The sequence below is a fragment of the Anomaloglossus baeobatrachus genome, chromosome 4 (genome assembly GCF_048569485.1).
Source record: "Anomaloglossus baeobatrachus isolate aAnoBae1 chromosome 4, aAnoBae1.hap1, whole genome shotgun sequence".
Classification (NCBI taxonomy): Eukaryota; Metazoa; Chordata; class Amphibia; order Anura; family Aromobatidae; genus Anomaloglossus; species Anomaloglossus baeobatrachus.
The window spans coordinates 49,478,375-49,503,511 of NC_134356.1; the positions used below are offsets into that span (position 1 = coordinate 49,478,375).

General features: G+C 51.1%; 1 long non-coding RNA gene across 1 annotated transcript; it reads left to right on the forward strand.

The window, feature by feature from the left end:
* The first annotated feature begins 2,075 nt into the window (after positions 1-2,075).
* Positions 2,076-23,976, forward strand: LOC142301190 (uncharacterized). Its single transcript, XR_012752705.1, has 4 exons — positions 2,076-2,429; positions 11,708-11,788; positions 23,437-23,550; positions 23,645-23,976. It is a non-coding gene; the product is annotated as an uncharacterized LOC142301190 (long non-coding RNA).
* The last annotated feature ends 1,161 nt before the right edge of the window (positions 23,977-25,137 follow it).

A 25,137-nucleotide genomic window follows, 5' to 3' on the forward strand; every position in this document is an offset into this window, starting at 1 on the left:
TTCTTCCCACCATTTTGTTATTTATGCTAAATCTATTATAGAATCGTTTTACTAAGTGGCTAGAAGGACCTGTGCTGATGTCATTCCCATGTGACCAGAAGGGGCGGTGTCGCGGGCGGAGGAGGGGACGCTGCGCTCTCCCACTGCTCGGGTCCGGCTGCCGCTGCTGCGGCCTGCTGCTGCTCGGTAGCTCGAGCGATGGGCCGGACCCCTGGGACTCGAGCGGCGCTCCTCGCCAGTGAGTGAAAGGGGTTTGGTTTTTGGGATAGTTTATTGTCCGTGACGCCACCCACGGTTGTGGTGATTGTGGGGACACCACCGCTGCTCTGCTTGGGGAGCCCGGGAGTGGTGGTATGGAGCAGCCAGTTGTTAATTTGCCCCTCCGTGGGTAGGGGATTGGTGGTCCCGGGACCCAATGATGGGGTTGGGATGGTGGACAGGCGGGTTATGGGGCCTGTGGAGGTGCAGGGGCGCAGGGGCAGCGCAGTGCCGCACGGCACGGAGGTACTCACTCAGCCAGTAAACACGACACGGTTCTCGGTAAACAAACGGCTGGTTGGACGGGTCCCTCGGACGGCCACGGTGCTGATGTTCCCTGCAGTTAGCGGTGATAGTCTCTTCCCTGCACCTATGTGTTGTCTTTTGGTAGCGATCGATTCCCACCGGTAACCCGCTCCCCGACCTGGATATGAGCCGGAGGATCCCCTCTCTTGCCCGCAGGCGCTGGCCCTGGGAAACTGGTGCCTTGGCGGTGGCAGTGTCTCCCCTTTACGGTTGGACGGTTGCCTTCAATCGGGACTTGGTTGTTGGGAGACCTGGTTGTCCCCTTCACTGACGGATTTGGCAAATTATGGCGACTCCTAGCCTTGCCGGGATCCGAAAGGCCCCTGCCCTGGTGCTTACTGTTCTTTGTATACCGCTCCGGTACCGCCGGGTCACCACCCGCCCACGGTCCTTTCGGCAACCTCCGAGCAATCTCTCCTGCAGACGGTCACCGCCATCTGTCAACCTTGCTGTCTCAGTCCGGGGCACACACCCGGACTAACTTCAGGCTTCTTGCTGTCACTTTCTCTGTCACTACTCTCACTTTCCTTATTCTCCTTCACTGTTTACTCCTCACTCTTTCAACTCTCAAACTCATCTGCCTGGTTTTCCCGCCTCCAGGGCTGTGAACTCCTCAGTGGGCGGAGCCAACCGCCTGGCCCACCTCCTGGTGTGGACACCAGCCCCTGGAGGAAGGCAACAAGGATTTTAGTTTTGACCTTGGTGTACCTGCAGGGAATGTGGGGTGCGTGTGGTGTTGTGACCTGTGACCCCTGGCTTGCCCAGGGCGTCACAGCGGGACCTCAGCCAACAGAAAAATAATGTTGCTTCCTGGTATCGGCTGTGTTGGCTGAGGTCCCGCCCTTTCTGGTGACATGGGTATGACATCAGCACAAGTCCTTCTAGTTACTTAGTAAAACGATTCTATAAAATTAGCCTAAATAAGAGATGGGGAGGACAGACAGGCAGGGGGCGGGCAGAAGTAGGGGAGGACGGCGTGGAGCATACCTGCTGGGAGTGCCCACCGGAGATCACAGGGAGGACTTGGGAGCCACGCAGACGCCTGGGGTCTGGTAAGTATGACGATCCTGGGAAGGGGGATCTGCATTTATTGGGGGGGTTAACTCTCCCCCAGCCATGTTTTCCTAAGGATAAGCCCTCCTCTGAAAAATAAGACTTAGCGTTTTTTTCAGGGCAAAAAGAAATATAAGACATTTTGGGGTCATCAAGTGATTGACTACACAGTCATATAAACAATGTTGCATTTCAGGTCAGATTAGTTTCTGCAGGACAGGGGGGCATGAGACTCCTATAAATCCCCTAAACTTTGTTAAAACTATAATATTCTGCTTTTTTGCAGTGAAAAAAAATGCACCAAATACTCATCGTGGGAACGTGGAGTAAGTAGCTTAATAATCATTGTTCTCAACAGCACATCACTCCTTTTAAACAGGTTATGACATGTCACAAACTTATACATATAGAACGCTCATATTATTGTTCTACGCATAAATTGTGCTGGGCTTGTCTATCCAGGTGATTAAGTGATCATTGGTTAGCTTGCATGTAGCCGATCGGCGGTCATTCCGCAGCCGCACTCAGTATCTAAACCGAGCATTATACAGGTAGATTCTTCAAGATTCGTGCAATATTTCATTCTCTCAATATTTACTGAAGATGCTTCACAAGAGATAACCTGTGTAATATAATCTACCTGGGCGAAAGGGGCAGTGATTTCTTCATGCAGACTATTGTCTCTCCCCAAACTTACCTTGTAAACACCCATTTACTAATGAATCTGAATATCTAAGAAAGCTGTAACCCTTAATCTTCAGAAGACACCGAGAGCTTCAACAAGAAGACAGACGTCAACCAGAAGCCCACAGGTAACATTAACTTTACCGTCACTTGTATTGTCTCTTGTTATGTTTTGCTTGTCTTTAATAATATAGTAGAAAAATAAATATTCTGCAGATACTTTTTTCAGTTTAAATATATTATTTATTTTATTATTATTTATTTATTATTTATTTATTTTAGAGCATTATCCAGGCAGATTCTCCAAGAATTGCATAATATTTAATTATCTCTGTATTTACTGAAGATAAAAGGTAAACTGTTACGGTAATTGACAATGATAAAATAAAAAGTATAAATATAAAAAACGGAGAAGTAATCATGAGTGAGTGTGCTCACCACTGCTGGATACTCGATTGACCATCGGGGTGCTTGTGTACATGTCGCGGGCGGAGGAGGGGACGCTGCGCTCTCCCACTGCTCGGGTCCGGCTGCCGCTGCTGCCGCGGCCGCTGCTGCTCGGTGGCTCGAGCGATGGGCCGGATCCCGGGGACTCGAGCGGCGCTCCTCGCCCGTGAGTGAAAAGGGGATTGGTTTTCGGGATTTATTGTCCGTGACGCTACCCACGGTTGTGGTGATTGTGTGGACACCACCGCTGCTCTGTATGGGGACCCCGGGAGTGGTGGTATGGAGCAGCTAGATGTTGGCCCTCCCCTCCGTGGGTAGGGGGTTGGTGGTCCCGGGGCCCGATGATGGGGAGTTAGGATGGTCGACAGGCGGGTTATGGGGCCTGTTGAGGTGCAGGGACGCAGGGGCAGCGCTGTGCCGCACGGCACGGAGGTACTCACTCAGCCCAAGGATGATGACACAGTTCACGGTAAACAAGCGGCTGGTTGGACGGGTCCCTCGGACGGCTGCGGTGTTGATGTTCCCTGCAAGTTAGCGGTGACTGTCTCTTTCCTGCACCTAAATACGGTTGTTGGTAGCGATGGATTCCCACCGGTAACCCGCTCCCCAGCTTGGATATGAGCCGGAGGAGCCCCTCTTTTGCCCGCAGGTGCTGGCCTTGAGAAACTGGTGCCTTGGCGGTGGCGGTGTCTCTCCAATATGGTTGGACGGTTGCCTTCAATCGGGACTTTGACTGTTGGGAGACCCGGAGGTCCCCTTCACTGATGGATTTGGCAAATTGTACGGTGACTCCAAGCCTTGCCGGGATCCGAAAGGCCAATGGTGCTGGCTTCTCTTTGTGTACCGGTCCGGTACCGCAGGGCCACCACCCGTCCACGGTCCTTACGGTAGACTCCAATAGGCCACTCCTGCAGACGGTCACCGCCGTCTGCCAACCTTGCTGTCTCAGTCCGGGGCACACACCCGGACCAACTTCAGACTCTGTTGCTGTCACTTTCTCCTTCACTTCAACTCCTTTCACTTGCTCCTCTACCACTTCCCTCTTACTTCCTTCTTCTCTCCAACTCAACTCTAACTACTGGTTTTCCCGCCTCCAGGACTGTGAACTCCTCGGTAGGCGGAGCCAACCGCCTGGCCCACCCCCTGGTGTGGACATCAGCCCCTGGAGGAGGGCAACAAGGATTTTGTGTTCTGACATTGGTGTGCCTGCAGGGAATGTGGGGTGTATGATGGTGTCATGACCTGTGACCCCTGGCTTGCCCAGGGCGTCACATACACTCGGAGCTCGGCCCAATATCTTTGTTGGGACCCTAACCTAATATGCCTCTTTTAGCCACTAATATGCTCGGATATAGGCATATTAGGTGTCATGATGACTATGGAATAGCGGGGAGCCTGAGCTCCTAAGCTGATTTTCAAGCTAGGGGTCCCTATGCTATCCCTAACCTTAGGCCTAAGACACACGACGAGAAAAACGGTGTGGAGTGCCATAAAACATCGCATTCCACTCAGACCAATTTTAGCCTGTGTATCAGCGCACATGAGCGATTATTTTCTCAGCCGTAATCGGACCGAGAAAACAATCGCAACATGCTGCGAGTGTAATGCGAGACTCTTTAGGGGGCTCTACACGCTACGATAACGCTAATGTTTTATCGTCGGGGTCACGTTGTTAGTGACGCACATCCGGTGTCATTAACGATATCGCAGCGTGTGACACTGACCAGCGACCTTAAGCGACCTCAAAAATGGTGAAAATTGTTCACCATGGAGAGGTCGTCCCAAACTCAAAAATCGGTAAGGGTTGTTTATCCATGTTGTTCATCGCTCATGCGGCAGCACACATCGCTATGTGTGACACCGCAGGAGCGAGGAACGTCTCCTTACCTGCCGCCGGCCCCAATGCGGAAGGAAGGAGGTGGGCGGGATGTTCGTCCTGCTCATCTCCGCCCCTCCGCTTTGATTGGCCGGCTGCTTAGTGATGTTGCGGTGACGTCGCTGTGATGCCGAACGTCCCTCCCCCTTGAAGGAGGGATTGTTCGGCAGTCACAGCGACGCCGCCGACCAGGTAAGTATGTGTGACGCTGCCGTAGCGATAATATTCGCTACGGCAGCGATCACAAACAATCGCATGTGCGACGGGGGCGGGTACTTACACACTCGATATCGCTAGAAATTGCTAGCAATAATCGCTACCGTGTAAAGCCCCCTTTTCTCTCGCACCTATTCAAGTGTATGGGGCGAGAAAAAAATCACACTGCACTTGCGGTACACTGGTGTACCGCGAGTGCAGAGCGAGAATCGCAATAGCCGGCTATGGAGGAGAGAGGGAGATAAATCCATCCCCTCCGCAGCACCGACCCACCCCTCCTCAGTGCCGGCCCGCCCCCGGGAGCTGAGTTCCGCTCGCACAGTCGGACCTCAGTCGCAGGGATACTAGTATGACACTTGGCTCTGCTGTACTGCCAGCATGAGCCGAGTGTCATGCGAGGATCGCACTAGTGCCCCGTGTGGCCCCGGCCTTAGGGATACTCCTGATGGCGGAGAGGCCTGAGTCTCCTTCTGTCTTGCTAATGAGCCGAGTGTCATGCGAGGATCGCACTAGTGCCCCGTGTGGCCCCGGCCTTAGGGATACTCCTGATGGCGGAGAGGCCTGAGTCTCCTTCCTGGCCCTTCTCCTGACCAGTCCTGATCTGATTCCATCTTCCCTTAAACCCAGGGAAGGACGGGACAGAAGTGTGTTGAAAACCATAGATAAAGACAGACAAGTGAAAACCAAAACTTTATCACATAGCACGCACACACAAAGATAAAGAGAATAGGAGCAAGAAGGAAGCTACAAAACAACAGTGGTAAACTCCACAACTACACCAAGCAATAAGCACAACTTAAGTGCAACTTTCATCAGAAAGCCTGAGACACCTCACAGACCAACATAGAATAAAATATAGCTGGTATAGGTAGAAGGTTTCAACCAGCATAAATAAGAGGGGAGCAGATGTGATAGGTCTACCCACAACATGTGATTAAAGGAGCAAGCAGATCATCAGAGATTAATTCTTGTTAACCTGCCTATGAATCAGCACACAGCAGGTTGAGGTCTGTGTCTGCCTGTGTTGATCCCAGACACCAGAGAAACAATCGAGCAAAGTGTCATAATCTGGAATCTGAACAGAGCTCAATGCTGCCATGACAGTCAGCAAAGTTTGCACAAACCTCTGTGTGACATTAGGTTAGGGTTCCAACAAAGACATACGCCTTGTCGCTGGCTGTTGGATTCTCGTGAATTGGTCACTTTTTGCTAAGTATCTAATTTCTTAAACTTAGTTTCAATAGCAGTAATGCAGTTCCAAATTCCTATATTTAATGTTCATATGTTGTAGCATTTCAGAGTGCTGCTGTATTTTTTTGCTATATTGAATTCTCAGCTTGCACCTGTTCACACTTGTCTTATTTTTGGAGGTACTCGTCAGTTTTTTATATATGTATTACACTCCTCTCTGACTGAGCACTCTTCAACCTAAGGCATTTTCAACTAAGCTGGATCCTACGTACCCATAATAATTGTAGACTTGTAGCCCGGATAAAAGCATATTAGTTTAGGGTCCCAATAAAGAGATATGACTTGTCGATGGCTGTTGGACTCTCATGAATTGGCTACCGTAATTTGTGCTCTAAGTATCTAATTTTTTAAACATAGTTTCAATAGCAGTAATACAGTTCCAAATTTCTATATTCAATGTTTGCATGTTATAGCATTTCAGAGTGCTGTTGTATTTTTTTATTATGTAAAAGTATAATGTTTCACCAGTAGAGATGGGTGAACCCGCAGATGTTTGGAGTTGTCGGGTCTGGCTGGACATAAAAAAATATCCAGTTTGAGACCAGACATGAACCCGAACATCTACCTGGACACCAAAACCCCATATAAATTCCATAGGGACCTGAACGCTGTGAAATAAAATATTGGTAGAAAGGGCTAGGGAGGCTGTAAAATAGGAGAATTATACTTACATACATATATTCACTGCTTCCCCTGCACACTATCAGTCCCGTCATCTGTGATTGCTTGCAGTCAGACCATGCCCCCACCCTGTATTACAGTGTCTGTGATTGGTTGGAATCACACATGCTTTCTGCATCCCTATAGTACTGTGAAAATAAATAAATTAAAAAAAATTGGCATAGGGTTCCCCCAGTATTGTGATACCCAGCATAGTTAAAGCAACGACTACGCATACTTGGGATGAGAGGCGCCCGAATGACTTGCAATTTTGTATTTTGGACCTAATAGGTGGAGGCTCCCGTGGTATCCTTATCCCCTCTTGCCCTTTCTCCCTTACACTATATTTCCTTCTAGAGATCTTTTGTTTACGAGTTTCTTTTTCGTGTGTGTGGGGAACAATTGTTTCCCTTCTTTATTTGTATTTCTCAAAACATAAAAGGGGAAAGAAAATTGGGTGGGTCACCTTGTTACAATCGTTTAAGTTTTAAAGTGACCTGGATGGTTGTCACTAGAAGAAGAGATATATTCTCGCTGATGGACCCATGTTTATTGTGATTAATGTATCAATGTACTATTCTTCCATGTAACATGAATGTTTCTGTTTGACTATCTTATTTGAAAATGAATTAAAATGTTAAATATTAAAAAAAAGCAACGACTACAGGCTGCAGCCCCCAGCCGTGGGACCCTACATGGCTTTTTAAAAACTATTTAAGTAAGTAATTTAAAAAAAATGGCATGCTGTACCTCCCAATTTTGATATTTATTATTCTCAGGCTGGGGAAGCCCATGGTTATTGGGCTCCCCAAGCCTAAAAATGGCAGCCTGCAGTCGTAAAGAATTGTTGAATCCATTAGATACGACAATCCCGGCTCTTTACCCAACTCATCTCGATTGCCATGGTGCAGTGCAATCAGAGTAATATAAGAGTTAATGACAGTTCACAGCTGCCACTAAGCCCTAGATTAGTAATGTGTAGGGTTTATGAGACCCCCCATTACTAATCCTGTAAGTGAAAAGAAATAAACACACACCGAAAACATCCTTTCTTTGAAATAAAATACAAATTAACCCTCCCTCTATCTCCAATTTATTAACCCATCAAACACACAGATCTGACGTAATCCAAATGAGGTCCCACAACGATCCCGACTCTACTACATCCTGAAGTCACAGCACGCGGGCACATTACAGAACATGACCGCATGCTACGGATTCAGGGAAACATTGACTGAGCCGCAGCTGTGAGCGGTGAAGTCACTGTCAGTTTATCTGAGGTTACTTCTGCCAGCTCCCACGCTTCTCTTTGTGTCTCAGAGACTGCAGTGAGCAGTCACATGTTCTAATGTAACCACTCACCATGGCCACTGGATCGTCGTGAGACATCGTGTGGATTATGTCGGACCTGCAGGGGTTTTTTTTGGGGGGGGGTTAATAAATTCATGAAAGACAGTGTATGCATTTTTTCAAAGTACTTAAAATAAATTTTTGTGTGTTTGTGTTTTATTTTATTTTTACTTACAGGTTTGGTAATATAGGGAGTCTCAGCAACACCTCTCCATTACCAACCCAGGGTTTGATGGCAGCTGTGTTTTTTGACAAATCACAGCTCACATCAATCCCATGTATTACTCCGATTGCCACCTGTCATGTCCCTGCTCTTGTGAGACTAGCGACCGCCTTAGGACTGGAGCCTCCCATTTCCATCTAGACTCCTCATTTAAACAAAGTTTCCTTTCCTTTGGCGTTTCATGAGTTAATGTCAGTTTTTGTTGCCAGCAGCTCTTAGCAGTGCAGGTCATCTGTAGCTGATTTCAGCCCATGCCCATTTAGGTTTAAATAGTGGAGTTTTCCCATCAGTCCCTGCTATTGTTAGAATTCTTCTACTCTGGTCATCCTGGTGGAAGGAGCTGCTGAGGAATTGTCCTGTGCCCCTCCATCTGATACTTTGGAGTCTGCCTGTTGCTGTGACGTTTGGTGTTTGTATCCTTCTGTTTATTCCCCTGTCTGTCTTTCCTTTCCTTCCATGTTTATTAGTGCAGCGGTGGAACTAGTGTCTCCCACTGGCCACTTCCCTAGCCTATGGTGTTTGCAGGGCTAGAGAGAGATTAGGTATCTGGCTCAGCGACGGGTTGAAACACCCCATATAGGAATGCTAGGAAGCTCAGGTAACAGCTTGAGGTGAGTTCAGGAGGTGTCCCCTCACCTCTCTCCCTAGCCATAGGGCCCAAAGTTGTTAATGTGTCCATGGTATCCCCCCTTTTTTTGTGGTGTTTTTGTAGTGCGTCAGATGCCCATCGATCTGAATGCGTATGTCAAGCGGTACATATGGACATCTCCTACTCTTTGTGTGACACCAGTCCACCAGGGCAATTAGGATGAGCTATGTAAAGTGCCACAATTAGCGCTTCCAATGAAAGCACTAATTATGGGGCAGCTGCGATCTGCTAATTTTAGGCTGGGGTGGGCGAAATAACCATGGACCTTCCCAGCCTGAATACCAGTCCCCAGCTGTCTGCATTGTCTGTGCTGGTTATCCAAAATGGGCAGGAGAACAGGTAGTTTTTTTAATTATTCATTTAAATAATAATAAAATAAATGTGGGGAGCCTCTATTTTTGATAAGCAACCAAGATAAAGCACACAGCTAGGGGCTGCAGCCCACGGCTGTCTACTTTACCTGTGCTGGTTATCATAAATAGGAGTGGGACTGCGCCTCAAAGTGGCATAATATTCTGACAACATTATTCACTGAAGTGACCTGTGTTTCAGAGATGCATACAGGCATCTTCCCCATGCTGTTCCCATTCAGTTTCAGCACTTTTCCATCTATTTCAGCATTTTTACAGCTGGTGGGGACCAGGCATGCAGCGACAGTCCGCCGGAATAGTATTCGAGTTTCCCATTAACCTCCAATAGATTTGTGATTAATACACGAATAGTACAAAATAATTGAGATAAATAATCCAAACCCAAATATTTTAGTATTTGCCCATCACTAATAATACCATCTTGGTCTTTGATGGCTAAAATAGGAATAACTGTGTCCAGGCTCTGAACACTGGTGTTGGAGCTACAGAAAGAGCCAACTGCCGATAAGCTACACGGTTTATGAAGTTTCCATATAAATCAATGGGAGTTAAGGGAATTCCCTTCTGTAGCCAAATCAACCATGTAGAGAAACCCAACGGTCTAAAAATGGACAGTGTGTTCTTGGCTGTAATTTTAATCATCAGTTATTCAAATGAATATTTACAGTTAGGTCCAGAAATATTTGGACAGTGACACAAGTTTTGTTATTTTAGCTGTTTACAAAAACATGTTCACAAATACAATTATATATATAATATGGGCTGAAAGTGCACACTCCCAGCTGCAATATGAGAGTTTTCACATCTAAATCGGAGAAAGGGTTTAGGAATCATAGCTCTGTAATGCATAGCCTCCTCTTTTTCAAGGGCCCAAAAGTAATTGGACAAGGGACTCTAAGGGCTGTAATTAACTCTGAAGGCGTCTCCCTCGTTAACCTGTAATCAATGAAGTAGTTAAAAGGTCTGGGGTTGATTACAGGTGTGTGGTTTTGCATTTGGAAGCTGTTGCTGTGACCAGACAACATGCGGTCTAAGGAACTCTCAATTGAGGTGAAGCAGAACATCCTGAGGCTGAAAAAAAAGAAAAAATCCATCAGAGAGATAGCAGACATGCTTGGAGTAGCAAAATCAACAGTCGGGTACATTCTGAGAAAAAAGGAATTGACTGGTGAGCTTGGGAACTCAAAAAGGCCTGGGCGTCCACGGATGACAACAGTGGTGGATGATCGCCGCATACTTTCTTTGGTGAAGAAGAACCCGTTCACAACATCAACTGAAGTCCAGAACACTCTCAGTGAAGTAGGTGTATCTGTCTCTAAGTCAACAGTAAAGAGAAGACTCCATGAAATTAAATACAAAGGGTTCACATCTAGATGCAAACCATTCATCAATTCCAAAAATAGACAGGCCAGAGTTAAATTTGCTGAAAAACACCTCATGAAGCCAGCTCAGTTCTGGAAAAGTATTCTATGGACAGATGAGACCAAGATCAACCTGTACCAGAATGATGGGAAGAAAAAGGTTTGGAGAAGAAAGGGAACGGCACATGATCCAAGGCACACCACATCCTCTGTAAAACATGGTGGAGGCAACGTGATGGCATGGGCATGCATGGCTTTCAATGGCACTGGGTCACTTGTGTTTATTGATGACATAACAGCAGACAAGAGTAGCCGGATGAATTCTGAAGTGTACTGGGATATACTTTCAGCCCAGATTCAGCCAAATGCCGCAAAGTTGATCGGACGGCGCTTCATAGTACAGATGGACAATGACCCCAAGCATACAGCCAAAGCTACCCAGGAGTTCATGAGTGCAAAAAAGTGGAACATTCTGCAATGGCCAAGTCAATCACCAGATCTTAACTCAATTGAGCATGCATTTCACTTGCTCAAATCCAGACTTAAGACGGAAAGACCCACAAACAAGCAAGACCCGAAGGCTGCGGCTGTAAAGGCCTGGCAAAGCATTAAGAAGGAGGAAACCAGCGTTTGGTGATGTCCATGGGTTCCAGACTTAAGGCAGTGATTGCCTCCAAAGGATTCACAACAAAATATTGAAAATAAAAATTTTTTTTTTGGGTTTGGTTTATTTGTCCAATTACTTTTCACCTCCTAAAATGTGGAGTGTTTGTAAAGAAATGTGTACAATTCCTACAATTTCTATCAGATATTTTTGTTCAAACCTTCAAATTAAACGTTACAATCTGCACTTGAATTCTGTTGTAGAGGTTTCATTTCAAATCCAATGTGGTGGCATGCAGAGCCCAACTCGCGAAAATTGTGTCACTGTCCAAATATTTCTGGACCTAACAGTATATTGTTATAGGCAAGTTTAACAAGTTTATATATTTTTTTTTGCAGTTGCGAGACATACATTTTGGTTCTGGAAAACTATAAAAATGGGTGGAAAAGGCACAAAGACGGTACTAGCAACTGAGAAAGGTAAGTAAAATATGTTTTTTTTTTTACAAGACTTTGTAATGCACAGTTGCTTTACTTTTTACCATCTTCAGGTGGTTAAAGGGAACCACGAGCAGTTCTGGGTGTATATTTTTAATTCCTGCCTAACTGTCCCGGTATCTAGTAGCATTAAAGAGAGATCTTTAGAAAAAGTATTTCTAAAGATTCTTTATGATATGCCAATGAGGCCAGGGACTAGTCACAAGGGTGTTAGTTCCTGCGCTCATTCTTCCCTCTTAGTATGATAGCAAACCCACGGGGGCATACCAACATGCTATTCAATGCCCAGGACCCAGAGTCATCATCGACAGTAACGCGCATACCTGTGTCCATTGCACCGCCTCAGATGCCGGGTTTAGGGTAAGTGTGTATGGATCAGAAGTCATCACACTTCCGGTAATGGGCATTAGACCTCTCTGAATGCGAGACGCGTACACCCAGCTTCATTCAGCGCATGTCCGGAAGTGCGGTGACTTCTGATCCATGTGCATTAACCCTAAGCCTGGTGTTCAAATGTGGTGACAATGGACACAGGTACGCGCGTCACTGCCAAGGAGTCTGGGCAATGTGCATTGAATAGCATGTTAGCATGCCCCTGTGGGTGTGCTAACATGCTGTCACGTCTCCACTGGAGTCGACTTCTGCTTCGATCACCAGACGCCGTTGCCTCACCACTGGGGAAGGGGGAGCAGTTAGTGGCTCTGTTGGGCGCAGGCTCCGCTCATCTATTAAGCTGGGTTTCACCAGGACCTGCAGTACCACTGGTTGACTGTGGTGGTGTGTACTTTCCGACTGGAGTAACTACCTTTCAGCTGGAGCCAATGGGAAGGCACCACACTCCTTTTATGCTTTGTCACTTCTGCCGGCAGGTGCCAAATATAGTCCTGTTTTTCCCGGATGGTCTCTGGTTCCTTTCTGTTTGTATGTATTCCCGTGTATTGACCCTTAGCTTGATTACCTGACCACTCTTCTGTCTACCTTTTCTGTACTTCACTGCTAACTCCGGTTTTTGACCCGTAGCTTGATTACCTGACGACTCTTATGCCTGCCATTTCTGTACTTCGCTGCTAGCTCCGGTTTTGACCTTTGGCTTGATATCTGACCACTCTCCCACCTGACGATTTTTGTCCCTGTTCTACCTTCTGGATTTGACCCTGCCTGGTTACTGCTCTTCTCAGGACTGCAATCTTCCACAGGCAGCGATCACTTGGGCCCTGTTGTAATTCCAAATCCCTGTATAGGGGTTAACACTAGAACTACTGGACTCGTGACACCTATATAGAAATACATAGTGCAAAGTAGTCAAAATGACTACCTCAGTAGTTCTAGTGTTAAAGGGTTGTGGGGTCCAGGTTCTTGCTTTGTGGACGGTTGCCTCTATCCACCTGTTTCACTGATCCTGAGTATGTGGCTCCAGGCAGGCGTCACACATGCTAAGAGGGGGAAATGAGTACCAGAACTAATGCCCTTGCGACTAGTCCTTGCACTCATTATGCATATCATAAAGGAACGTTTGAAATACTTTTTCTAAATATCTCTCTATGTATGCTATTATATACAGGGACGATTAGGCAGGGTTTAGAAATATGCACCCAGAACTGCTCGTGGTTCTGGGTGCATATTGTACCTGACACCAGGGCCGTATTTACCATTAGGCACCCGTGGTCCGGTGCCTAGGGCGGCAGATTGTGAGGGGCGGCACCTTCTGGCAGCAAAAAAAAAATAAAAAAAAAAAAAAATTTTTTTTTTTTTTTTTTTTTACATTTTTTTTTTTTGGCCGCCGAGCACAGGGAGCTGATTGACCCCGGAACTGCCGGCGCCTGCACTTCCGGGGTCACAGGCACGCGCCAATCAGCTCCTTCCTCTGTGCTGCGTCCACTGCTGTGTGGACGTCACATGCAGAGCTCACAGCAGGACGCCGCGGAGGACGCCGTGATGGAAGCCGGTGTCAGAAGAGGATACTCACGTGAGCCAGGAAGATCCGCCGCCTGCACTGGAGCAGGTAAGTGGATTCATAAGGAGCGTGGGAGTGTCTCTAATGCAGACCGGAGATCTGCGCATGCGGGGGGGGGGGGGGAGGCAGCAAAGGCTGATACTGGAGGGAGGCAGAGGCCGAGACTGGGGGGAGGCTGGAGGGAGGCAGAAGCTGAGACTGGGGGGAGGCTGGAGGGAGGCAGAGGCAGAGACTGAGGGGAGGCTGGAGGGAGGCAGAGGCTGAGACTGGGGGGAGGCTGGAGGGAGGCAGAGGCTGAGACTGGGGGGAGGCTGGAGGGAGGCAGAGGCTGAGACTGGAGAGAGGCAGAGGCTGAGACTGGGGGAGGCTGGAGGGAGGCAGAGGCAGAGACTGGGGGGAGGCTGGAGGGAGGCCGAGGCTGAGACTGGGGGGAGGCTGGAGGGAGGCCGAGGCTGAGACTGGAGAGAGGCAGAGGTTGAGACTGGGGGGAGGCTGGAGGGAGGCAGAGGCTGAGACTGGAGGGAGACAGAGGCTGAGACTGTGGGGAGGCTGGAGGGAGGCAGAGGCTGAGACTGGGGGAGGCTGGAGGGAGGCAGAGACTGGGAGGAGGCTGGAGGAAGGCAGAGACTGGGGGGAGGCTGGAGGGAGGCAGAGGCTGAGACTGGGGGGAGGCTGGAGGGAGGCAGAGGCAGAGACTGGGGGGAGGCTGGAGGGAGGCAGAGGCAGAGACTGGGGGGAGGCTGGAGGGAGGCAGAGGCAGAGACTGGGGGGAGGCTGGAGGGAGGCAGAGGCAGAGACTGGGGGGAGGCTAGAGGGAGGCAGAGGCTGAGACTGGGGGGAGGCTGGAGGGAGGCAGAGGCTGAGACTGGAGAGAGGCAGAGGCTGAGACTGGGGGAGGCTGGAGGGAGGCAGAGGCAGAGACTGGGGGGAGGCTGGAGGGAGGCAGAGGCTGAGACTGGAGGGAGGCTGGAGGGAGGCAGAGGCAGAGACTGGGGGGAGGCTGGAGGGAGGCAGAGGCAGAGACTGGGGGGAGGCTGGAGGGAGGCAGAGGCAGAGACTGGGGGGAGGCTAGAGGGAGGCAGAGGCTGAGACTGGGGGGAGGCTGGAGGGAGGCAGAGGCTGAGACTGGGGGAGGCTGGAGGGAGGCAGAGGCAGAGACTGGGGGAGGCTGGAGAGAGGCAGAGGCAGAGACTGGGGGAAGGCTGTAGGGAGGCAGAGGCAGAGACTGGGGGGAGGCTGGAGGGAGGCAAAGGCGGAGACTGGGGGGAGGCTGGAGGGAGGCAGAGGCAGAGACTGGGGGAGGCTGGAGGGAGGCAGAGACTGGGGGAGGTTGGAGGGAGGCAGAGGCAGAGACTAGGGGGAGGCTGGAGGGAGGCAGAGGCAGAGACTGGGGGGAGGCTGGAGGGAGGCAAAGGCTGAGACTGGGGGGAGGCTGGAGAGAGGCAGAGGCTGAGACTGGGGGGAGGCTGGAGGGAGGCAGAGACTGTGGGGAGGCTGGAGGGAGGCAGAGGCTGAGACTGGGGGGAGGCTGGAGGGAGGCAGAGGCAGAGACTGGGGGGAGGCTGGAGGGAGGCAGAGGCAGAGACTGGGGGGAGGCTGGAGGGAGGCAGAGGCAGAGACTGGGGGGAGGCTGGAGGGAGGCAGAGGAAGAGACTGGGGGGAGGCTGGAGGGAGGCTGAGACTGGGGGGAGGCTGGAGGGAGGCAGAAGCTGAGACTGGAGGGAGGCTGAGACTGGGGGGAGGCTGGAGGGAGACTGAGGTTGAGACTGGGGGGAGGCTGGAGGGAGGCTGAGGCGGAGACTGGGGCAGGCTGAGGCTGGGGGGAGGCAAAGGTTGAGACTGGGGGAGAGAGGCTGATGCTGGGGGAGTGGGAGAGAGGGGCTAATGCTAGAGACAGAGGACAAGGGATGAGGGATAGTGCAATGACAAAATCGATTGGGTGGGGGGAGTGTAAGGACTCAGAATAAGAGGGGGCAGCATTGGGAGCTCATTGTCAAGAAGGGGCAGCATGTGTGGGATCAGTATGGAGTGGAGCAATGTAGGGGAGTCAATATCAAGAGTGGGGTAGTGTGTGTAGGGGGGGTCTCAGCATAAGCATTAGTGTAGTGGTCTTAGCATGAGTGGGGCAACATGAAGGTCTCATTATGGAAAAGAGGAAGGCAACATTAGGAGCTCATGGAGAGGGACAGCATGCATGGGACATTGTGAGAAGGGGGCAGCATGCATGGGACACTGAGGAGGGGGCAGCATGCATGGGACACTGTGAGGAGGGGGCAGCATGCATGGGACATTGTGAGGAGGGAGCAGCATGCATGGGACATTGTGACGAGGGAGCAGCATGCTGTCACGGCCGGGCGGTCGGGCAGACCCAGGAGGTGGATCCACTGGACCGAACTCTCTGAGATGGTGGTAGGGAGTCCGGCAGCTGAAGCACTGATGGGCAGTAGAACAGTCCGTGCAAGAGAAGGCAGCGGAGGAGTCCCAGGGACCACGGAGTCACAGAAGGTGGTCTTGGTGACGCAGCTCAGGTTCGGAGGCCGAGGTGATATCAGGCGGGGTCCGGAACCTCTGGAGCAAGATGACGGGTCACCGCAGGGATCCGGGATGGTACGGACTGTCAGATGGCAGACGGACAGCGTGCGGGGATCAGGACACGGCAGACTGGATGGCGAGGCAGGTACGGCTCTACAAAGACAGATAGGTGAGTACAGGCACATAAACACCAAGAGACCTGACTCCTAGCTCAGGGAACACGAAGATCAGGCCCCGCCCCCTTGGACAATGAGCCCCTATATACCCTGTACCTGTGCAACCTCATTTCCTGTTAATGGACGCTGGCCCTTTAAGAAAGGGTCAGTGACCGCGCGCGCGCCCTAATGCGCATGCGCGCCGCCCGGGTGCCAGAAGCCAGGGAAGGAGGCTGCGAGGAGGACGCAGGGGAGCCGGCCAGGTCCAGGGAAGCTGTCGGGCGCCGGGATCGGGGGCCCGGAGCCCTGGGACGGACGGAATCCGGTGACTGGGGAGCGGAGAGCGTGGCAGGTGAGCCGGGGAACGGGGGTGAGGACCCGGGGAGCGTGACAGTACCCCCCCCCCCCACGCCCCCCTCCCCGCAACCGGGACATGAAGGCACGGATAAGAGGAGTGCCCACGTTCTCCCTGGGCTCCCAAGACCTATCCTCAGGACCATACCCTTCCCAGTCCACCAGGAAGAACTGTCGACCTCGTACGGTCTTCATGGCCACGATATCCCTTACCGCATAGATGTCATCATCGGCAATAGGAGGAGGGGCCGGACTGGCAGCAGCGGAGAAGGGACCAAGGACAACCGGCTTGAGCAGAGAGACGTGGAAGGAGTTGGGTATCCTCATCGTGGCCGGGAGCTGTAGCTTGTAGGATACCTCATTGATCTTGCTGAGGACCTTAAACGGCCCGATGTAGCGAGGACCCAGCTTGTAGGAAGGTATCTTCAATCGGATGTACTGGGAAGCAAGCCAGACCAGGTCACCAGGAGAGAAACACGGAGGATCCAGACGTCTCTTGTCAGCGTGTTTCTTCATCCGCTGGGAAGCGCGCCCAAGGGACGCTTTGACAGAGTCCCAAATGGTAGCAAAGTCACGAACTGCAGTATCAGCAGCCGGGACATCCGATGAAGGGGATATAGGCAATGGGACGGCGGGCTGGAGTCCATAAACAACATGGAAGGGAGATTCGGAGGATGACTCACTGACGTGGTGGTTATGGGAGAATTCAGCCCAAGGCAGAAGCGAGGACCAGTCGTCGTGATGGGCGTTGACATAGTGACGTAGGTATGAGGTCACGATTTGATTGACCCTCTCCACTTGGCCGTTAGACTGAGGATGGTAAGAAGAAGAAAAGTCCAGAGTCACTCCCAGATGTTTGCATAGAGCCCTCCAGAAGCGGGAGGTGAACTGAGTTCCTCTGTCGGACACTATGTGGGATGGAAAGCCATGCAAGCGGAAGATGTGATGTATATAGGCTTCCGCGAGTTCCTGAGCAGAGGGCAGTCCGGCCATAGGAACGAAGTGGGCCATTTTGGAGAATCGATCAACCACGACCCATATGACTGTGTGCCCGGAGGATAATGGCAAGTCCGTAATAAAGTCCATTGCTATGTGTTGCCACGGGACTGAGGGTATCGGTAAAGGCAGAAGACGGCCATGGGGCAAGTGTTTGGGCGTCTTGTTCCTGGCACAGGAGGAGCAGGCAGAGACAAAAGCAGCGACGTCCGTGCGAAGGGATGGCCACCAGTAATGGCGTACAATCGCACCCCATGTTCTCTTCTGACCAGCATGCCCGGCTGTTTTTGAGGCATGACCCCAGTGTAACACTTTTTGCCTGTCGGTATCGGAGACATAGGTCTTCCCGGGCGGTATCTGGGCTAGGGTAACAGGGGCCACCGGAATGATGTTGCTAGGACAGATGATGGGTTGGGTAGTCTCTTCCTCCTGCTCCATGGGCATGAAAGACCTGGACAAGGCATCAGCGCGTACATTCTTGTCCGCGGGTCGGAAGTGAAGCTGAAAGTCGAACCTGGCAAAGAATAAGGACCACCTGGCTTGCCGTGGGTTCAGTCGCTGAGCGGACCGCAGGTATTCTAGGTTCTTGTGGTCCGTGTAGATGATCACGGGATACACTGCACCTTCCAGGAGGTAGCGCCATTCCTCCAGTGCCAGTTTGACTGCCAAGAGCTCTCGGTCCCCGATGGTATAGTTGCGTTCAGGCGCTGAGAAGCCCTTGGAGAAGAATCCGCAAGTCACCATCTTCCCGGAGGAGGACTTCTGCATGAGCACTGCTCCGGCTCCTGAGGAGGAGGCATCCACCTCCAAGGTGAACTGGCGGTTCAACTCCGGACGGTGAAGTACAGGCGAGGAAGCAAAAGCCCGCTTCAAAGAGCCAAACGCGGCGTCGGCCGCAGGCGACCAGTCCTTTGGATTTGCCTCTTTCTTAGTCAAAGCGGAAAGTGGAGCAGTCAGAGCAGAGAAGTGAGGGACGAATTGGCGGTAGTAGTTGGCGAATCCCAGGAAGCGTTGGATTGCCTTCAGTCCAGAAGGGGGAGGCCAGTTGAGAATGGCGGAGACCTTCTTGGGATCCATCTGCAGTCCAGTCTCAGAGATGATGTACCCCAGAAAGGGGAGAGAAGACTGCTCAAAGACACACTTCTCATACTTTGCGTACAGACGGTTCTCTCTTAGTCGTCGTAGAACCAGCTGTACGTGCTCTCTGTGGGTTGGGAGGTCCGGAGAGAAGACAAGGATGTCATCTAGATATACTACCACACAGGTGTAGAGGAGGTCTCGGAACACGTCGTTCACCAGTTCTTGGAAGACGGCAGGGGCGTTACACAGGCCGAAGGGCATCACGCAGTACTCATAATGTCCATCGCGCGTATTAAACGCGGTCTTCCATTCGTCACCAGAGCGGATGCGCACCAGATTGTAAGCACCCCGAAGATCCAGCTTGGTGAACAGACGAGCTCCTCTAAGCCGGTCAAACAATTCGGGGATGAGCGGCAGAGGGTACTTGTTCTTAACAGTGATCTGATTCAGACCCCGGTAGTCGATGCAGGGACGTAAATCGCCCTCTTTTTTCTTGACAAAGAAGAAACCTGCTCCAGCAGGAGAGGAGGATCTCCGAATGAATCCCCTAGCCAGGCTCTCTGAGATGTAAGTCGACATAGCCCTTGTTTCGGCTGGAGATAAAGGATATATCCGTCCTCGTGGTGGCGTTGTTCCAGGGAGCAGGTCGATGGCACAATCGTAGGGGCGATGTGGCGGCAGTACCTCGGATTCTTTTTTATCAAAGACATCAGCAAAGGACCAATAAGCCGAGGGCAGCCCCGGTAGGTTCTCAGGAACCGGAGGTCGTCGGATGGGTTGTGTGGATTTTAGGCATCTCTCATGACACGAAGCACCCCAGCGGGTGATTTCGCCAGTGCCCCAGCTGACTGATGGTTCGTGAGTCCGTAACCATGGAAGGCCCAGCAGGATCTGATGGGACATGTGCGGAAGGACGTAGAAGGCGATGTTCTCGGTGTGAAGAGCACCGATGCGCAGTTCAACCGGCCTGGTGGTCCAGGAGATGGTGTCAGAAAGGGGTCTCCCATCCACAGAGGCAATCACCAGGGGCTTGTTGAGTGGGATAACAGGCACCTGGTATTTGTCCACGGTGGCTTGCTGGATGAAATTGCCTGCTGCCCCGGAATCAAGATAGGCCTCAGCCGTGAACCGCGTCTCTCCCGTTGTCACTTGCACGGTCCATGTGACCGGATCAGAGAGAGTCCCAGCACCTAGGGTGGCCTCTCCTACCAACCCTAGGCTTTGGAGTTTCCCGGCCTTTCCGGACAGGAACGGAGGAGGTGTGTGCCCTCACCGCAGTAAAAGCAGAGACCCTGGGCAAGCCGCTCTGCTCTACGTTGTGCAGACTGACGCACTCGGTCAATCTGCATGGGCTCGTGGACGGGACTCCCAGCTGTTGATGACTGAGGTACGGAGGGCTTCTGAGGAGGAGATGACTGCCGTAACGGGCGTCTCTCACGAGATAGCTCTTTGGAGCGCTCCTGAAAACGTATGTCCACACGAGTTGCTAGGGCAATCAGGGCATCTAGGGTGGAGGGCACGTCCCGACCCGCCAACTCATCCTTGATGCGACTCGAGAGTCCCTCCCAGAAGGCGGCTGTTAGGGCCTCATTATTCCACCCGAGTTCTGAAGCCAAAGTGCGAAAACGGATGGCGTATTGGCCCACCGTCAGTGTTCCTTGACGTAGGCGGAGGAGTGATGAAGCAGAGGCAGAAGCGCGTCCCGGCTCGTCAAAGGTGCTGCGGAATGCCTGCAGGAACTGTTGAAGATCCTTGGTCATGGGGTCCTCCTTCTCCCACAAGGGGTTCATCCACGCCAGCGCCTCGCCCTCTAGGTGGGACATTATAAAGGCGACCTTGGCTTGGTCGGAGGCGAACAGATGTGGCAGCTGCGTGAAATGAAGGGAACATTGATTTATGAAGCCCCTGCAGGTCTTGGGATCTCCAGCATAACGAGGAGGTGACGCCAAACGGAGTCGGGAAGCATCTGACGAGGTTGCCACTGGTGCGGGGGCCATGGCTTGCCTGGCGGGGGACCTGGGTGCCGCAGGCGTCATTGATGCTTGTAATGTGTACAGGCGGGTGTCCACGGAGGTCATGAATTGCAGCATGCGGGTCTGGACTTCACGCTGGCGTTGGAGTTCCTCTTGCAGAGCCATTAGTGCTGCAGCGGGATCCATGGCCTGATCTTACTGTCACGGCCGGGCGGTCGGGCAGACCCAGGAGGTGGATCCACTGGACCGAACTCTCTGAGATGGTGGTAGGGAGTCCGGCAGCTGAAGCACTGATGGGCAGTAGAACAGTCCCGTGCAAGAGAAGGCAGCGGAGGAGTCCCAGGGACCACGGAGTCACAGAAGGTGGTCTTGGTGACGCAGCTCAGGTTCGGAGGCCGAGGTGATATCAGGCGGGGTCCCGGAACCTCTGGAGCAAGATGACGGGTCACCGCAGGGATCCGGGATGGTACGGACTGTCAGATGGCAGACGGACAGCGTGCGGGGATCAGGACACGGCAGACTGGATGGCGAGGCAGGTACGGCTCTACAAAGACAGATAGGTGAGTACAGGCACATAAACACCAAGAGACCTGACTCCTAGCTCAGGGAACACGAAGATCAGGCCCCGCCCCCTTGGACAATGAGCCCCTATATACCCTGTACCTGTGCAACCTCATTTCCTGTTAATGGACGCTGGCCCTTTAAGAAAGGGTCAGTGACCGCGCGCGCAGCCCTAATGCGCATGCGCGCCGCCCGGGTGCCAGAAGCCAGGGAAGGAGGCTGCGAGGAGGACGCAGGGGAGCCGGCCAGGTCCAGGGAAGCTGTCGGGCGCCGGGATCGGGGGCCCGGAGCCCTGGGACGGACGGAATCCGGTGACTGGGGAGCGGAGAGCGTGGCAGGTGAGCGGGGAACGGGGGTGAGGACCCGGGGAGCGTGACACATGCATGGGACATTGTGAGGAGGGGGCAGCATGCATGGGACATTGTGATGAGGGAGCAGCATGCATGGGATATTGTGACGAGGGAGCAGCATGCATGGGACATTGTGAGGAGGGAGCAGCATGCATGGGACATTGTGAGGCGGGAGCAGCATGCATGAGACATTGTGAGGAGGGAGCAGCATGCATGAGATATTGTGAGGAGGGGGCAGCATGCATGGGACATTGTGACGAGGGAGCAGCATGCATGGGACATTGTGAGGAGGGGGCAGCATGCATGGGACATTGTGATGAGGGGGCAGCATGCATGGGACATTGTGAGGAGGGGGCAGCATGCATGGGACACTGTGAGGAGGGAGCAGCATACATGGGACATTGTGAGGAGGGAGCAGCATGCATGGGACATTGTGAGGCGGGAGCAGCATGCATGAGACATTGTGAGGAGGGAGCAGCATGCATGAGACATTGTGAGGAGGGAGCAGCATGCATGCGACATTGTGAGGAGGGAGCAGCATGCATGCGACATTGTGAGGAGGGAGCAGCATGCATGGTACATTGTGACGAGGGAGCAGCATGCATGGGACATTGTGAGGAGGGAGCAGCATGCATGGGACATTGTGAGGAGGGAGCAGCATGCATGGGACATTGTGAGGAGGGGGCAGCATGCATGGGACACTGTGAGGAGGGGGCAGCATGCATGGGATATTGTGAGGAGGGAGCAGCATGCATGGGACATTGTGAGGAGGGGGCAGCATGCATGGGACATTGTGATGAGAGGGCAGCATGCATGGGACATTGTGATGAGAGGGCAGCATGCATGGGACATTGTGAGGAGGGGGCAGCATGCATGGGACATTGTGAGGAGGGGGCAGCACCCATGGGACATTGTCCTCACATCATGCTGCTCCCTCCTCACAATGTACAGATCATATTTCATAATCGAGGAAGGTGTGGTGCATATACAGTAGTTTATAAGGGAGGGCAGAGTGGTGTTTTAGTTTATTAGGGGCAGTGTCACAGTCACAGTATATAAGTGGGGACGGTGTGGTGGGAATATTTTATACTCATGCTATGTCTTGATGTGCCTGTGGTGATTCCCATTGGGGGGGTTAGTTTCTTATTGATACTTTTTAAAGTGTGCTACAGAGTAGATCTGCCTTAAACAGATGTCGTGTGCGAAAACTCAGTTTTACGTTGTCACTAAGGGGCGCGACCACTTAAAGTGCCTAGGGCAGCACGAAGGCAAAATACAGCCCTGCCTGACACGTTCCCTTTAAGGGATTGGAGAATCCTTTTTTCGTTGACAATAACCATTTACAAAGTATCCACCTTATGGGACCTCCAGCAATAGGTGGTAATCCGGCAGGAAACCTCACGGTAAGTGTTTAGGTTCCCTACAGCGCCTCTACTGGAGAAACTAGGAATTACATGGCCCCCATTCAAATAAACGTATTGCATGTGTAATGCAGAACAGCCGATCTGTGTAATCATTCTCCACTCTTGAGTAGTAAATCAATTATAGAAAAGCAAATATCATCCTACCATGTAATCAATATTCTACAATATTGCAAATGTGATGGCTAAATAATTTATCGTCACTAAATTCCACTGCAATCTTTGTATTAATTTATTTTCTTTTATTATTACAGTAAGTGGGGATATAGCAAAAATGGCATATCAGAACCAAACTAAGGCTTCAAACAAAGATTTACATGATGGACCAGCACTGAAACCAAGGGATAGTGAAAAAGAAGATTCTAAAGGTAACACACATAGCCAATTGAACATATTTCTAAATATTCTGCACATTTTGGACAATGATCCAAAACACACATCACATCTGTTGTGTTTTTTCAGAATCGGAGAAAAGTACGGATATTCATCTTCCAAGTGTCTCCTGATCTGAACCCAACCGAATTCTGAAGTGACAAGTTGTGATCACTCTCCATCCAAGATCAATGTTGAAGAATTGAAAAAGACAGCTGTTCCAATATTTCTCCAACTTGTTCTTTCCAGGCCAAGAAGACTTGGTGCTGTCCTTAAAAATCATGAATGTCATACAAAATAATAGATGTAGTAGTTTTTGACGGGGGGTGTACTCATTATTTAATCCACTAACTTAAGCAAAACTGAAGAGATTTTGTGATGTAACTTACAAAATTAAACTTAATATTTAATGAAACTTACAATATTAATCTTACTTTCATATTTTGGCTTAAAAAATGTTCTAAAAAAAAATCAAACTTGTCACAATTTTGAATATTCTTATTGTATTCAGTAACTAGTGATGAGCGGGCACTACCATGCTCAGGTGCTCGGTACTCATATCTAGTGATGAGCGAGCACTACCATGCTCAGATGCTCGGTACTCATATCTAGTGATGAGCGGGCACTACCATGCTCAGGTGCTCGGTACTCATATCTACTAATGAGCGGGCACTACCATGCTCAGGTGCTCGGTACTCATATCTAGTAATGAGCGAGCACTACCATGCTCAGGTGCTCGGTACTCATATCTAGTGATGAGCGAGCACTACCATGCTCAGGTGCTCGGTACTCATATCTAGGGATGAGCGAGCACTACCATGATCGGGTGCTCGGTACTCGTAACTAGTGATGAGTGAGCACTACCATGCTCAGATGCTCGGTACCCGTAACTAGTGATGAGCGAGCACTACCATGCTCAGGTGCTCAGGACTCATAACTAGTGATAAACGAGCACTACCATGCTCGGGTGCTTGGTACTAGTGATGAGCGGGCACTACCATGCTTAGGTGCTCGGTACTCGTAACTAGTGATAAGCGAGCACTACCATGCTCAGGTGATTTGTACTCGTAACTAGTGATGAGCGGGCACTACCATGCTCGGGTGCTCAGTACTCATTACTAGTGATGAGCGGGCACTACCATGATCGGGTGCTCAGGACTCATAACTAGTGATAAGCGGGCACTACCATGCTCGGGTGCTCAGTACTTGTAACTAGTGATGAGCAGGCACTACCATGCTCAGGTGCTCAGTACTCGTAACTAGTGATGAGCAGGCACTACCATGCTCAGGTGCTCGGTACTCGTAACTAGTGATGAGTGGGCACTACCATGCTCGGGTGATCAGTACTCGTAACTAGTGATGAGCGGGCACTACCATGCTCGGGTGATCGGTACTCGTAACTAGTGATGAGCGGGCACTACCATGCTCGGGTGATCAGTACTCGTAACTAGTGATGAGCGGGCACTACCATGCTCGGGTGCTCAGTACTCGTAACTATTGATGAGCGGGCACTACCATGCTCGGGTGCTCAGTACTCGTAACTAGTGATGAGCGGGCACTACCATGCTCGGTACTCGTAACTA